This window comes from Salvelinus sp. IW2-2015, unplaced genomic scaffold (assembly GCF_002910315.2).
Source record: "Salvelinus sp. IW2-2015 unplaced genomic scaffold, ASM291031v2 Un_scaffold2307, whole genome shotgun sequence".
NCBI classification, from domain to species: domain Eukaryota; kingdom Metazoa; phylum Chordata; class Actinopteri; order Salmoniformes; family Salmonidae; genus Salvelinus; species Salvelinus sp. IW2-2015.
In genome coordinates, this window is record NW_019943633.1 from 96,980 (window position 1) to 115,681 (window position 18,702).

General features: G+C 40.1%; 1 protein-coding gene across 1 annotated transcript in view; it reads right to left on the reverse strand.

Annotated features, from left to right (window-relative positions):
• The window catches only part of sec22c (SEC22 homolog C, vesicle trafficking protein), a 37,771-nt gene that overhangs the window by 5,777 nt on the left and 13,292 nt on the right, over positions 1–18,702 (reverse strand). The window lies entirely within an intron of this gene.

Below are 18,702 nucleotides of genomic sequence, written 5' to 3' on the forward strand. Positions count from 1 at the left end.
AAGGTGCACGGTGGCTTCCTCCCGACAACATTAGTCGCGGCCTGGCTTCCGGGTGGCGCCGGCCTACCAGTCTTACAGAAGCAAGTGCTGCTTCGTTGGTCCGGCCTGCTCTCCCGGAGGCACCACCGGTCGCGGTAGTGCTTTCTTCCCCCTTCTTCCCCGTTCTCGTTCACCCTTAGCCCGTACCAGGCCAAGTCTGCTAGTCATCCGATATTGCTTACTGTGCCATCAAGATTAGTAACCAGCCAGACATCTGGTTGTGTACTGGGTGAGAGTTCCCCTTAGAGACCTGAGCCTTCCACACGACCTGACGCGTAAGGGCCCTTCTTTTGTGCACATTTACTTATAACCCTCTCTTAAAATTCTTGCAAGAACTCTGTCAAACGCTCATCCCTGTTGTTAGTAGTTCATGTTTCCCCCTATGCCCACATCTATTTTCCCTGATCCGACCCTTGAGTGGGGTGAGCCTGGTACTCGGTAGTAATGTGTTGCCATAATCGGATAATTCGGCCGAGGGTTTTTTCTTGCCTAGTATTGACAATCCCTCTAGTTGACCTTGTTGCAAACAGAGCACCTGTGTTAATCTCCCGTGATACCATAGTTGTATTCTAGTATGGTAGGTTCTCTCCGCTCGTTTCGAATTGAGCTGGTGCACTGTGATGTTGTGGGAGTCAATGAGAGTGGTGGGAAGGAACCACAGATGGGCCTTTGATCATCCTCTCGATTTATCCTACTCGCACTCACAGGGCAGTTGAAAACTCTAGACGTTGTTAAAGCAACCCGAGTTGATCCTCATTGTTGAAAATCCCGCTGACGGGTGTTACCACTTTGGATGGAACCCCCTCATACAAGGCACTGAGTTAGGAACAGTATTCTACTCTGTAGCCCTACCCCGTAGCCCTGATGGGATGTATCGGATCCACCATCCAACAGTTGTAATGATATAAGGTTCACGCGTGGCGGTGGTTTGTAACAAAGAGACCTCCACTAATACCGTATGAGAATCATAGGGTTTTTACCATCTTATACTCCCGCGTTAGTTGGTCAAGGTTGCCCTTATCTGGGTTGGTCAGCAGCATTGTGGATACAAACCTCAACTGTGCTTTGTGGATGGGCCTCCATGCCGGAATCTCTTTTAGATAGTTGTGTCCCGGTGCTGGGCCTATCCACACCGGTATCATCTGTAGGATGCAGTCTGCAGCGATGCTGCGTCGACTGCAAAGGGTTAGACATCATGTATCTATCATTGGAAGAATAAATTAAAGTGAGTGTGGTTGAAGTACCAAGAATGAAGAAGTAGTCATTCATTAAAAGTTTCAGTTAGCCTAACAGCATAGATATGATTACTATAGCACCAGGCAGCGCAGTGAATGTCCACTGCCAACTCATGACAGCTAAATTATACTTACAGCCTTCCAGTTATCTTCGACCTAGGGTAACTGCTGAATAGGCTATAGCCTAGAACTTGTTCAATCCATTAGCTAAGCGTAGGATAACGTTTCGAGCTAATAACTAAGGGCCAATTTTTTACATATGCGACAGCTCATCATGAATTCGAATACAAATAAATTTTATTTAACTGGACACGGAATTCAGTGTCCCCACACGTCGTAATAAGCTATCGGTTAAAAAACATTAACTATCCACCGTTGACAGATGTTGGTTTAGCGCACTCGGAAATAGGCAGAACTATTACCGCTAGCCATGATTGTCGAGAGTGAATAATGGCCAATTGGCTGACATGCCGTGAGGGATGCCACAAGCATAACGTATAGCTAGAGTCTACGCAGACTATAAAATCACTAACACTATTGCTTAGATTCGATGAACGTCTGCAATGAAAACTAGTTCTATATACAACTCAGTGGTACTCAAATATAGGGAGAAAATTCGATATCTTGAAAAATGTAGCTTAGGCTAGCGATTTCTCTTGATTCCTGATCTACATGGGGTGTTATGAACGCTTCTCCCTCTCTGTCGAATGCACGTTGCCGCTTATGTGTCTCATTTAAGACTATGTAAAACATCCCTAGTAGAGACGGAATGCTATTCTATCAACAGCCATCTATAGTCGTATCCTTCTTTCCGACTTTGTCCCGCCGCTTAATATTCAAATCGCCACGATGTTATTTCGCCCACTATCCCTATAGCACCTATTTCATAACCTCGTATGTCCGCCAATCCTCAATTTTACTCTCTTAATGCACACAATCATCACGCCTAAGCCGATAAGTTGTTTCATGACATATCTTGTTACCAGTGACGACCCTAGAATTACCAACTTACACTGCGTATTGTAATTTTAAACCACATTTTATTAATTCATATTACTCACCAGACACCGGCTTACATTACGATAGTTAGTGTTTACATCATAGGCACATGAAAGTATACAACACTGTCAAGGGTTCCAGATAAATTATGTTCTGAATACCTATCCTAACAGCTTAGTATGCTGACTAAGATACAACGTAGATCAGTGATTTCTCTGTTGAATTGTGATAAACACCTATCAGCTATTCCTACATCAATGAAAAGCCACTATGCACTAACCTTGAGCATACAATAGCTTCTCATACACATGCCCACCCGATGTGACTGTATCTCAGTAGTATGCATGTAATGATGCGCGGATAATACACACCCAAGCATACTATAACTATCTAGAAACTGTTAGTACAGTCTACACTGTTTAGATCACTACTATTAACACATACATGCATTGACTGTAATCATACCACAATATATCTATGCACCCTTTTAATATGACTTGAACACACTTCTGGCCTAACGTATCCTTATACACATAATAGGTTAACTCTCGTCTATACCACCGCTTTATCAGTACCTAACTACTCTCTAGAGCTGATTAGCACCAACACCATTAGTTGACTTGACATACTACATGGGCTATGACTACACTCGTTTACTACCGTCTAACTGTATATCACCATACTACTACTGATGCAGTTATCTATATAACCCTACTATCTATACACATATATATCATGTAACTCAAACACCAACACATCTAAAACCCGTTTTCTAAAAATTTTTTCGCCGTATACTAAACGATCCCCCTCAATTTTTAGTATTCCAGGTATTGCTTATTCTTTAGTACACACCACCTATGCCGTTTACCTAATGAATACACCCTGACTGCGTTATATCTATACACATTTTAATATCGGTTACATAATTGAACTTCACACTAACCACTTTTGAGCTTTGTTAATCAGACCTACGAGTTTGATAAAGTGAATCGTACTCTGAAGTGATCCTCGCTGATCACTACGTTCCTGTCACTACTGTATACACTTCTTGTCTAATGGCGCTGTGATTTCACAAAATAATGTTTTTCCTTGTATATACATCATCGTACCACAGCCTTGACGTATCGCGTCTAATTATTGCAGCATAACCCAGTTTAGCCTGTTAGTGTGACCTAAATGTTACTTCATAAGACCTCCTGTTTGCCTCTTTGGATCGTCATGTGCTCTAAGTAGTACACAACTGTTACTATGATCCTCATCACACCCTCCAGCCACTCACTCATACCATGAGAACCTTCTTCACATAATCACAAACACTCACAACACACCTCTGCCACTATTAGTATGAGCAACTGCTAACGTTAATCTCAGCCTACCCCAGCCCAGCCGGTTTCCCGACATTAGAGCTACTCTATGACCCAGCACCAACTGACGTATACTATATTGAGTCTGTAAGATTTACAAGTGCCACGATGCTATTTAACAGGACGGTAGATGTAAAGTTAGTGTAAATAGGCACATTCTGGATCATAACTATTCTGAATTAACATACACACCTTTACTAGTCTATCACCGAACGATATATAAATATTCATATATTAACTAACACACTACAACTCTGAACTATTATAGCATTATTTTGAGATCACTAATTCGGACGTACTATATATCTAGTTAGATAACAGTAATACAAAGGCAGCCACCTACGAGATGAGAGGTATATGGTTGCTGTAGTATACACACCACCTTTAGCTATTTCTATGTATACGAAATACACAACGATTACTTTGGTAAAGGTGGTATATTTATAACACTCTTGGTACTATAAGAGGTAAGGTCTGATATTACACACCTTACATCTATATACACACCCTTACTATCATATTACACACCTTATTACATTCTAGTATACACACCTTATTCTACGAATTATATACCACACCTTACTATGTCTTATAGTATGTGTATACACGTCACACGTATGTTAAACTATGGGGCGTATAGTCTGACAACTGTCTGTACATCTATATACACACAGCCTTAGCTATCTATATGTAACAAACACGCTAGTATCTATATGTACGACTGAGGCAGCTTACTATGCTATACACACACCTTAACTAGTCTAGTATACACACACCTTGACGTAGTCTAGATAACGAGCAAAACTTACTTCTATTACACACTTACGGTATCTATGTACACACACCTACTATCTAATATCACACACCTACTATCTTATACACACCTTTATATCTATGATACACACCTTACAATCTATATACAACACCTACTATCTTATATAGGCACACCGCTACTATCTATATACACACCTTACTATCTATATACACACCTTACTACTATATCACACCTTACTATCTAGTATACACACCTTACTATTCATATATACACACCATTACTATCTATATATACACACCTTACGATTATATATACACACCTACTATATATATATACACACACACCTTCTATTATATACACACATACCTTATATCTTATACACATATATATCTATACACACACCTTACTAGATACACACACACCTACTATCATATACATATATATCATAATACCACACACACCTGACTATTTACAACACCTTACGATAGTCTATATACATATATATCTATATACAACACACACAACCCTTATATCTAACACGACACCTTACTATCTAACACACACACCTTACTATCGTACACCACACACACACCTAACTATCTACACACACACACACCTTACTATCTACACACACACACACCTTTACATCTACACACACCACACCTGTACTATCTACAACAACCTTACTTATATACACACACACCTTACTATTATACACACATTATATATCTATATACACACACCTTACTATCTACACACACGCTACTACTATATACACACACAGCACACCTTACTATAGACACACACACACACACTTACTATTATAACACACCTTACTATCTATATACAACACACACACCTTACTAATATAACACCACACACACACACCTTACTGATATAGCACACACCTACATATCTATATACACAGCACAACACACCTACTAGATACATACACACCACACCACCTTATTATCTATACACATATATAGCTATAGTATACACACACCACTTTACGTATCTATACACTATATAGATATATATACCACACACCTTACATCATACACATTTATCTATATTACACCACCTTACTATCTACACATATATATTTCATATACACACACACCTTCTATGCTAGACACATATATATACACACACACACCTTAACGTATAATACACGACACAACCTACTATTCGATATACACATAGTTTATATCGTATATTACCGCAACTCTTACTATCGACAGCATAAGTATCTATAAGCCACACACCTTACTATCTAATATAGACACACACACACTGTACTATCTATATGGTATAGCACACACGACACCTTACTATCTATATATTACACAGCACCTACTATCTTACAATATAATCATACACACACCCTTACGTATCTATACACTATATATCTATACCACACACACACCTTACATCTATACACATATATCTATACACACACACACCTTACATCTAACACATTATCTATACCACACAACACCTACATCTATATTATACACACACACACAGCTTACATCATACACATATTAGTATCTAATACACACACACCAATACTATCTATTAACACAAACACACCTACTATCTATACTGATGTGATCTGATGTATCTTATGTGACACATCTAGCATGTACTTAATTATATGATGATAGGAATAGTCAACGATATGTGTGATATCTATTACACATGGTCAGATACGATACGAACTATGACCGTTTACAAAATTATCCTATACATCATATAATAGTCTGTGGGGATGGTGAATATCTTGACACTTACATCTGACTATTAACTATAAGGCTATGATGGCGCTGACTGATGTAGTTAAGATAGTATACTTAGTATAACGACAAACGTCTTGATGCTTTAGCGTTTGATACTACATTAACTCATATTATATCGGTATAATAATTAACGAACACCGTGGTTAGCGTATAGAATTTATATAGTTAGTCAACTAATGCTAGAAGGTGTCTATCTTGATAATAGTGCACTACATAATCCAGTAGAGTTAAAACGTATGTGTTTAGTGTATAGATATTAATGTGATATTATACATTAAGTAGGTGTGACTGTTACTTAATTACTATGTGACACTCTAACATATTAATCTATACAGGGTTAAACACACCTTACTATTCCTTATATTTCACACACCCTTATCTTTATTTTACACTAACATTTCATACACCACCTAACCTATACAGCTCTATATAACACACTTCTAGACATGGGATCTTAACACACATATTATAGCATTCGATATACACACACACACTCACCTACGTTCATCAGCGACCCACCTAACAGTACAACACTCTATCTGTATGTAAGATACACCACACCTGTACTCTATCACTCTACACACATCTTATACACACACCTTACGTATTCCTTCTGATCTTCTATTAGTCACACACGTGTCGCAGGCTTTTGATACTAATAACACACACCTTGTCTCTGCGACTCCTTCGCACTTATCTACTGCGTACGCCACAACTAGATAATCTATATCACCAAATTGTTTCTAAGAACTTAACATTATTACTACCCTTGCACGCTCCAACCTTACCATGCCGTACAATCGAAGAGTATACATTAGTCGTGCACCTGACCTTAACTGTGCTCTTATGACATTGTGCGGCACTCAGATCCTCATGACCTTTCCGTGTATCCCAGGCGTACGTTCAGCTCAGAGGCCCATCTGAATACCCAACAACCTAGCTCTAGTTCCATCTGATTATTGTCCTTTACTCGGACCTATCCACATCTCTCCACCATATTCACCGCATACCATAACCCTTACTATGTTTGTACGCGCCTCACGGTCGTATCAGCGCCTTTACACTCATTTCATAGTCATTGATACTGATTCACAGCGTAAAAGCTGCCTTGAAGAAGAGATCTCCACAACGTATAGATCTGATTGGCTCTAGTCGCCTATTCTCATACACAACACCTTTTGCAATTAACCACTACCATACTAATGTCCCAGATAACTAAAGTAATAAGATAATACACACTACGTGTTAGTGCTAGTCCACTGTTTCAAATGGACTTCCTATTATTCCGAATAAGGATACATATTTCAACCTTATAAAGAGCTTCTCTTATTACGATCCTAGTAGCACTACACGTGTGTGCTATAGATCAATAGTTGTATGTATATAGATATTACTAGATAGTCTATATGACACACCTTACTATCTATATAAGGCCACTCCCTTACGTATCTATAACACACATACTATCTTATTACACACACCACACCTACTATCTATAACACCACCTTACTATCGATTATTACACACACCTTACTATTCGTATATACACACTTCTTTAATCGTCTGTTCTCTAATTTACACACCTACTATCTCATGATATCACCACGGTGTAGCATTTGTTTATTTTCTTTTCTATTGTGCTATCTATATATCTTTCTACAATATACACACACCTTAACTATCTAATACACACGCTTTACTATCATATTTACAACACTCTGACTAGCAATATATTATACATCACGCTTACTAATCTTACATTCTATAGCACAAACCTTACTATCTTCATATACACACCTTACGATCTATGCGGTATACTACACTTCTTATCTATTGCTATATACAACTCTTGTCTCTTTACTATCTTCATTACAAACTCTTAGTTCTTAATGTTTGGATCTTAATATTACACCACTAGACTTACTTAATTTCGGTATATGTATTAAGATTAACACGCTACTATAATCTATATATACAACGTCTTACATCTATATCACACACCTTAATAATTATTATATATACACACACCTTTATGTGACTATATATATACACACATACCTTACTTATCTATACACATAATACTTATACACACACCCCTGGAACTATTATATAACACAAACACCACCTACTACTTAGTTGGTGTTAACTAGTTTTATAGATGTTAGTGTAACATATAATATAGTATCTATGATACGACACACACACACTTACTATATACCACCACCTACTATATAACATATATAATCTAATAATACACAACACACACACGCGTTTACTACTCTACACACACACTCCGTGTGATCTATCTACACACACTACAACTTACTATGCTACGATAGATAACATAATGTGTATAACGAACTCACCACGTAACTTACTAGTGTCTACTTGACACACACACACTACCTACTATCACACACACACACTACCTACTACATACACACTTACCCACACTTCTACTAACTACACACACAGCATCATATATAGAAGAAGTAAGCTGACTTCTATATTACACACACACCTTACATATACAGCACATATATATCTATATTATACCACACACCTTACTATTCTTACTACACAAGCCTCTTTATACCTAATACACACACACACACCTTACTAATTACACACACACACACACCTTAACCAATACAACACTTACTATCCTATATACTACACAACACACCTTACTATATTACACACACACACACACCTTATATACTACCCACCCCACAACACTTACTATCTATATACACACACACACACCTATTGTATACAATACACACACACACCTTATATCTAGTAACACATATATATTATATTACACACACACTTACTATTATACACAGTATAATGTTATATATATATTTACACACACACACCTTACTATCTATACAACATCTATATATCTATATATACCACACCGTCTTACGTATTCTTACACAGTATATATATCTATATACACACACACCTTACTATCATACACATATTAGATACAACACACACCTTACTATCTATATATACACATCATCATCACCTTACTACTTACACATATATATCTATATACACAACTGTGTATATAGACTTTACTAATCTAGTAATACGATTATATATCTATCACACCACCTTACTAAATTCTTAATTATATTTTAAAAAACACCCAACCCCAGACGCAAAAAAAAAACCCACCGCTTACTATTCTATATACACACACACATCTTACTATCTTATATACACCACACCTTATTATCTATACAACATTATATATCATACAGCACACACCTTACTATCGTGGGTATACACATTCATAATCGATATAAATCACACAACGCACACCACCTGTACTAATGCTAACACATAGGATCATATACACACACACACATTACTATCTGATGAACATTTATACTATACACACACACACCTTACTATCTAGATTAACACACACACACCTTTACTATCTATACAAAGATAATTATACACAACACTTACGTATCTAATATACACACACACACGTACTATCTATACAACAATAATATATTATACACCGCTTACTATTTATACACATTACTATATCTATACACACACACACCCTTACTATCTATACACATTCATACACCACACACACCTTACTATCTACACACATATCTATAGCTATAGACACACACACCTTACTATTATAACTATTTATTAACACACACACACCTTACTATCTATACACATATATATTATACCTTATACTAAACACATTTATCTATACACAACCACCTTATATCATCTATACACATATATATTCTATATACAACCTTACTCTACACTTATAATCTATATAATTGACTAATCTACTAAACACAATTAACACACACACTTACATATCTATATACATATATATCTATACCATACACACACACCTTACTATGCTAGTTACATATATACACACACTTAACTATCGTATATACACACACCTTTAGCTATCTTATATATACACACACACCTTACTATCTATTACCACAATTTAATATCTTAATATACCACACACCTTACTATCTATATATACACACACACCACAACCTTACTATCTATACATATATATTCTATAAGCACACAACACACCTTACTATCTATACACATAGTATATCTATAACACACACACACACCTTACATAGCTATATTACACCACACCTTACTATCTTATACACACACCCACCTTACTACTAGTTACACACAACACCTACCTTCTACTATCTAGTATACACCCAACCTTACTATTATACACATATATATTATACACACACCTTACTATCTATACACAATATATCTATATCACACACACACACCTGTACTATTATATACACACACACACTTTAGCTATCATATATACAACACACCTTTACTATCTATATACAACACACACACGCTTACTATCTTATATACAACACACCTTACTATTCTATATGACACACACCCTTACTATCTATCTAATACACACGTATAGTATGATATTATATATATACATAATAACTATATATCTATATATACTATTATATATTATATATAGTATATATATTATATATATATATTATAGTATATATATGTACATTCAATACATAACATACAGACATCCCCCTCAGTATAGCAGGTATATTGAAAAGTATATTCTTACTATATATTGAGGCATTGGCCCTGACCGCCCCTCTGTCGGGGAAACAGCTCAGGGCCTTGAGATGGTCTCGTATCTGCTGCTTCCTCTCCTGCAGCTCTGGGGTTGTGTGGAAAGTCAAGTGAGTGAGAGAGGAAACCATCCCTGACCCGCACCCCAGGGCAACAGATCAGAGACATGGGTCACACAGGCCATGGGTTCCATAGCCTGCAACGACACACAGAACATTTAACACAGCGCAATACAAAATACAGAGACAGGACATGACAGGAGACTCAGAACTCAATTACAACCGAGTCACACCTGGTATGAGTCAGGTACCCAGTCAGGGGTGATTCATAGGAACCAACAAGCAAACGGAACTAAAAATGGGGATTACGGAAAAAAGTTTGAACGGTTGTATGTTTTGTACTAACGCTCAGTAGTAGTAGGGCAACAGTTAGCGGCTAAACAGTTAGACTAGGCCAGGTGTGTCAGTCACTATGGTGGTGCATCAGCTCAGTAGTAGAGCTAAAAGTAGCGGCTAACGTTACTGCCATTGTCAGTCAACTCAGGGGGTGCATAGCTTCAGTAAGTAGTAGGGCTAACAGTTAGCTGCTAACCAGTTAGCTGGATACCGCCGCAACCCTAAACACGGTGCCGAGCTTGGCAGGTGTGCTATGTGTTTCATTGTGTGCATGCTTCACATCACAGAAACGCTGAACGTTCTATCAGCACTTTTGGAGGCTAGACAAAATTATGACTGAACTTGACATTGTAACTTCATGCTGCCTTAAAAACAAACTTGTATAGCCGTCTGTAAATATGAATAAATGGTTAAATTACAAGCGTAGTTGGGTTAGGCCACGGAAAAAGTCAGAAACCTTACGGCTTAGCTATGATTGGCTGAAAATGATGGGCTGACATACAGGTTATGGATAGCTAAGGAGATGGAGAAAACGCTGGCGTTATTAAGCGCGGGAGTCGGAAAGAGAACACAAAAGCTGTTTGTAGAAAACATCAGTCTCCGATTACATCTTCAAACTAAGGGCAACCGTGAGGCATTCGGGGACAGAGAGGGAGAAGGTTCATCCCATGTAGACAGTAAGAGATCTAGCTAGCTACATTTCAAAGATATGATGTTTCTAATTGGGCAGAAGTAGTTTTATGCAGTTAAAGCATAGTGTTAGGTAGGCTAGCTAGGCTAACGTTAGCTGCATCTTCACGGCATGTCCAGCCCATCCATTATCTCAGCCCAACTCATTGGTAGCTGGTTAAAGTTCCCGTGCCTTTTTCCGTGGCTTAAACCAACTACGCGGAGCTAATTAACTGCTAACGTTACGTGTCATGATTCGTGTAGTAATATTATTTGTATCTCAGAGCCATTTGTATTCTAGTTATAGCCTAACGTTATCTAGTAGCTATCATTGAACAAAGTTTCTGAGCACTAACTACCTGTAGAATCATGGAGGGAGTAATTTATATTGGCCATTATGGTTCATTGTTTAGCGAGTAGCTGGTACATTTAATTTTGTACCCCTTTATTCTCCCAAATGTCATGATATCAATGAACCCCATCGCTGCAACTCGCCTACCAGACTCGGGAGAGGCGTCCCTCGAAACATGACTTGCCAAGCCCGCACTGCTTCTGCCACACTCTCCAGCCTGCAACCTGTTCAAACTTTTTAGAGTAGTGGGGTTCTTTCCAACAACCCCGCACGCTTCCTGCGCTGTTTGTGAGTGACCGCAATTATAGAACTAGTAAGCAAACAAATCCATTACATGTACAGTGTAAAATGGAGATATTATCTATCAATGTTTTTTCCTTAGCACGTGCCCCCAAGTTAGTCGTCCATAGTTTGAGGAACGCTGTCACCTCTCAAACAGGCCAATCACTAGGCCAGCTCACCAAGTCTTGCTTTTAACACGGTTCCTATCAACACTAAAAGCAAATCATTGAAGACATTAAAAACGAAAAACACATCACCGTCAAACACAGACCGCAAATGCTACCACAAAGCTTAGAGAGTATCTAACGCTGTTCGGTAGGGTACCCGCAAAGGGAATGCTAACCGCTTGGTCGGTTAGGTACCGCAAAGGAATCTAAACCGCTGTTCCGGGGGTACCGCAAAAAGGGAAGTCTACCGTCTGTTCGGTAGGTACGCAAAAAGGGAATCTAACCGCGTTCTGTAGTACCCAAAGGGAATCTAACGCTGTCGGTAGGGACCGCAAAGGAATCTAACGCTGTTCGGCTAGAGTACCGCAAAGAGAACTAACCGCTGATCGGTAGGCGTACCGCAAAGGGAATCTAACCGCTGTTTCAATAGGGTAGCGCAAAGAGATCTAACGACTGTTCGGTAGGGTACCGCAAAAGGAATCTGAACTCGTTCGTAGGGTACCGCAAGGGATCTGAACTCTGTTCGGTAGGGTACCGCACAAGGGAATCGGAATCTGTCGGCTAGGGTACGACAAAGGAATACTGAACATCCTGTCAGTAGCGAGTACCGCAAAAGGGAATCTAACTCTGTTCGGATAGGTAACCGCACAAGGAATCTGAACTCTGTTCGGTAGGGACCGCAAAGGGAATCTAACCGCTGTTCAGAGAAGGTACCCGTAAAGAATTCTGAAGCTGCATTCGTAGAACACAGGTAAATCACCGGGTTCGATAGGGACCGCAAAAGGAGAAATCTAACCGCTGTTCGGTAGGGGACGCCAAGGGAATCTAAACCGCATGTCGGTAGGGGTACCGCAAAGGAATTCTAACCCGTTCGGTAGCGGTACCGCAAACGGGAATCCGACCGCTGTTCGTAGACTACCGCAAAGGGAAGTCATAACCACTGTTCGGTAGGCTACCGCAGAAGCGTAATCTGACCGCTGTGTCGGTAGCTACCGAAAGGGAATCTGACTGCTTGTTCGGAGACATACCGCAAGGAATCTAACCACTGTTCGGTTAGGTACCAGCAAGGGAATCTGACGCTGTCGGTAAGGCTACCGCAAGGAATCTAACCCACTGTTCAATAGGGTACGCCAAAGGGAATCTGACCGCTGTTCGTAGGCTACGGCAAAGGGAATCTAACCCTGTATCGGTAATGACCGGAAAGGGAAATCTTAACCGCTTGTTCGGTTAGGGGACCGCCAAACGGATCTAACCACTGTTCGGTAGGGTACCGCAAGATGGTACCCTAGAAATGTTCCAGCCCTACGGTAAAGGTGTTCCAGCCTTAGGTAAAGTTGTGTATCAGCCCAGTAAAGTGTTCCAGCCTAGGGTAAAGGTGTTCCAGTCTAGGTAAAGGATGTTCCAGTCTAGTAAAGGCTGTACCAGTAGTAAAGGTTTCCAGCCTAGGTAAAGGTTTCCCACTAGTAAAGGTGTCCGCCTAGGATAAAGTTGTGTCCAGTCTAGGTAAAGGTGTATCCAGTCGTTAGTAAGTGTTCCAGCTAGGTAAAGTGTTCCAGTCTAGGTAAAGTGTTCGCAGTCTAGTAAAGATGTACCACCTAGGTAAAGTGTATCCAGCCAGGTAAAGGTTCCAGCCTAGTAAAGGTGTTCCAGTCTAGGATAAAAGTGTTCCCAGGCCTAGGTAAAAATGTTCCAGTCTAAGGTAAAAGTTTCCAGTCTAGGTAAAAGGTGTTCCAGTCTAGTAAAGGTTCCCAGTCTAGGTAAAGGTGTTCCAGTCTAGGTAAAGAGTGTTCCAGGTCTAGTAAAGGTTGTTCCAGTCTAGGTTAAAGGTGTACCAGCTAGTAAAGTGTTCCAGCCTAGGTAAAAGGTTGTGTCCAGTCTAGGTAAAAGTTTCCAGTCTAGGTAAAAGTGTTCCATCTAGGTTAAAAGTGTTACCAGTCTAGAGTAAAAGGTGTTCCAGTCTAGGTAAGCTGTCATCTATGGTAAGGTAAAGGTTTACCAGTCTAGTAAAAGGGCCCAAGTATTTCTTTGGCAGCACATTACATTTCATTTCAAATTTTCGAAAATTGATAAAATCTCAATCTAGTTGTAAAAAGGCAATTTTAGAGCATTGCTTCGTATAGCAAATACCGGACACTCATTCATTCTTCACGGCTCGTGGCTTCTAAACTCCCGACGCCATTTAATGCCAGAGATGTTATATATTTTTGATTATACTTTTGTACTTTTTGTTGACGTGATGTTTCAAAAGTGTTTCATTGTCATTCAAGTTATTTGTTGAATTTCATATTAACAAAATTAAATCATATAAAAAACATTAAAAAAATTATACGGGGTGTGTAAATAAAAAGAATAAAATAAATCAAAAAAAAATAATTAAACTTCCGATAAGCAGTGATCGTGGGGTCATCCAATATCAGTAGGTGTGGGAAAAAATCAAAACGGTCACCTCTACCACCGACATCAAAGGCAAGATATAAACGCTTCCTAAACCAGTGAGGAAATCAGATATTAAATAGTGCACGGCCGCAACGAGTCTGGGCGACAGACTAAAAAAGGCCATGGTCATGGACCAGAGGCTCAAGTCCGGCCCCATCCCTCATGGAAAACAATACCCACGAGTCATTCCTCATGTACACACATGACTCCAAAGACAAAGCTACCCAGGCGGTAATGCACCTAATAAAAAATCCAATCCACAAAAAATTAAAAATAGATAAAAGCCAACCCAAGCAAGATCAACAACAACAAAGATAAAAACTAAAGGACAAAAAAAAAGCCATACGACGAATCACAAATAGACCAGAAACACGCGTTCCTCCGAAGCACAACCCAACCAAGCCGCACTTGCTTCTTAACACAGCGGCCTCAACCGGAAAGCCAGCCGCACCAATGTGTCGGAGGAAAAACACCGTGCACCTTTGGCCCCTTGGTTTAGCGCGAACTGCGCCCAGGCCCGCCACAGGAGTCGCTGGAGCGCGATGAGACAAGGATATTCCCTACTGGCCAAACCCCTCAACCAACCAAAGCCCTGGGCGGCGAACCCAGAAGACTCTGGTGGCAGCAGTAGCAACTGCGAGCAGTGCCTTAGACACTGCCGCCACCCGGGAGGAGGCCCCTAGTCTTGCCTTAGATTTTGAAGTGGTTTCAGTCAAACTGATAAGCTAAAACCACTCAGGGAACATATTCAGACTTGACTCCAGTGTAGGTTTTGGCTTTTGTAATTTTAGGTTATTGAGTCCAGCTGAAAGGTAGAATAACAGCACAATGCAGCCACATCTTGAAAATATCAAGAGTGGAAGCCAGTGATGTGTTGGGACTTTCAGTCAATTCCTAAAAACAATAATTCCACAGTGACATTATGCGTGTGTGTTGGCAGAGCTGGCAACACAATTCAATGGTACATTTATTATGGTGCTGTGATTGGTCACTGGGCCTACCACACGAATCTCAATGTAATTCATTTAAATTCAGGTTGTTGTGTAAACACAAAATGTGTTAAGTCTAGGGGTTGCTGTGAATACTTTCTGAGAAGGCACCTCAACATTAGAGTAAGGGACATTGGACAGAGAAGTGGCACAGGGAAGAATTAGACGTTATAAACAGAATTGGTTTTTTGAACAGAAATCAGGGAAACCAGTCTCCCACATTTTGAAAGGGATCAGCACTTGTCCTGGCTTGGGATACCACCTGATGCGGCAAGCTGGTTTACCGGCGTTTAATACCCCCCACCACTCTCCTCCTTTTTCTCCTCATCCCACCTCTTCTCCTCCTCTCGTTCTCCTCCTCTCTATCCTCCTCTTATCCTCCCCTTAGTTTCCCCTCTTTATTTTTTTCCCAGTCGATGGCGTACCTACATGAGCGTATTGTTTGACGGCCGACCACCCCCATACCTGGTTTGCCTAGTGAAAACTACCAATGGGGAGGAGCCATGTATTTGTACAGAAAGACAAGTTAACCTTGCACTCAACCAACTTTCATTAATGACAGATTTGGGGCAGGGCAGGGTCTTGGGGTGGGTTGTGTGTTTGGCATGTTGTGTGTTTGATATGCGTCATGTTTGCGCTCTGTTCCTTCTTTTTCTATGTGTGTGTGTGTGTGGGTGTGTGTGTGTGTGTGCTGTGGTGTTTGTGTGTGTTAACGTGTTTGTTATTTTCGTGGGCTGGGCGGTAGCTGGGTTGCTAGATGAGGTGGAGGGGTAGGAGGTGGTAGGGGAAGTGGAGTGTGTTCAGTTTGGGCAGAAAGAATTGGATCTGTGGGCAGGTGTTTTTGGGAGTTTTGGGGGGTTGTGGAATTTGACAAAACTCCGTCCTATGTTTTAGCCTAATTGGCCGGGGTGTCGTCTAGGGATGGGGAACCATGAGGAGAGACCATGAGAGAGGAGCACGAGCCAGAGAAGAGAGATAGAGCCAAACCACGGGGCAAGAGATAGTGAAGGAGAGAGGCAGGATAAGAGACAAGGACCCGGTGGGAGGGAGGAGGTGGGAGAGATGAGTAGTCGTGGATTAGCCTGGCGGAGAGGTGTTATCATGTGTAGCCATACATAGATTGCTAGGATGCCACATTAGTTTTTTTTTTTTGGGTCTCCACTGCCTCCATTCCACCTACATGTGCAGGTCTACTGGCTGTATTCTCTGGATGGTTTTATTATGATGTTGTGTCTAAATATGAGTGTTTCATAGCTTTGAACCTGCAACTTCATACAGAAGCAGTAATGGATAGGTATGTTCTGTCAAATGTGGGTGACTAACTTCTGTGTGTCGTGTGGTTGTGTGTTGTGTGTTGTGGTGGTGTGTTCGTGGCGTGCTGTGGTGTGTGATTGTTCCTTACAGACTTTGAAGAGCTAGCTGTTTTGACATCGAGTTACAGCCAGACGTTCTCAGCCAGCAGACATGTCTTCCCAGAGTTCTGACTACGCGCCCCCTGGGTTGTTCCCCATCTCCCTCAACAACAAGGACCTGATTCATCTTCCTGTAATATTTAACTTTTAAACTTTGACGTTAGCTACTACTTACCTACTTAATTATGTTGCACCAATGAGGGTAATCATTAAGTGTCTTGTATTTTATGTAGATAGATTTGGGCTTTGCAGTAACAAATTCTGCATGGTGTGACTTAGGGGTTTCAGAGGTCTTTAGGTGTCTTCCTGTGATAAGGATAGACGTGCACATTTTGTTTCAGAGGCTGGTTTTCATATGGGTGAGGGGTTAACGATCATTTAAATTGGCGACTGTTTATTAACCGAAACAGCCTGCTTCCAAAGGCCTTTTGTTTTTCGTGTCGAGTCGCTGGAGTGTTGGAAGCTCTATGACCAGCTACTGCTCTTCGAAATGGTCTAACTGGGTTTCACCGAGGTACAAAATAAGATGGGGTGATGTTTGGTACAAAATCCGATGAAAACAAATTTGGTTTTTGGGGTTTCATTTATTTGTTAGGGTAGGGGCTTGAGGTTTAGGGATGATTGACAATGAGGCGCGTCTGAGTCTTTCTGGGTGAGTCTAAGACATTTCCACACATGGCTTGTGCAACATTTACTTATTAACCTTTTAAAGATTCTTCAAGCTCTGTCAAACGGTTTGTTGATCATGTCTAGACATCTATTTTCAGGTCTTGATGGTACTCAGTAATGTGTTGCATTGGATTTGCCAGATTTTTTGCAGTATTACTTTAGTGCCTTGTTGCAAACAGGATGCATGTTTTTGAATATTTGTTATTCTGTATAGGCTTCCTTCTTTCAATTAGGTTACTATTGTGGAGTAACTACAATGTTGATCCATCCTCKATTTTATCCCATCACAGCCATTAAACTCTAACTGTTTTAAAGTCACCATTGTCCTCATTGTGAAATCCCTGAGCGGTTTCCTTTCTCATCGGCAACTGAGTTAGGAAGGATACCTGTATCTATGTAGTGACTGGGTGTATCGATACACCATCCAAAGTGTAATTAATAACTTCACC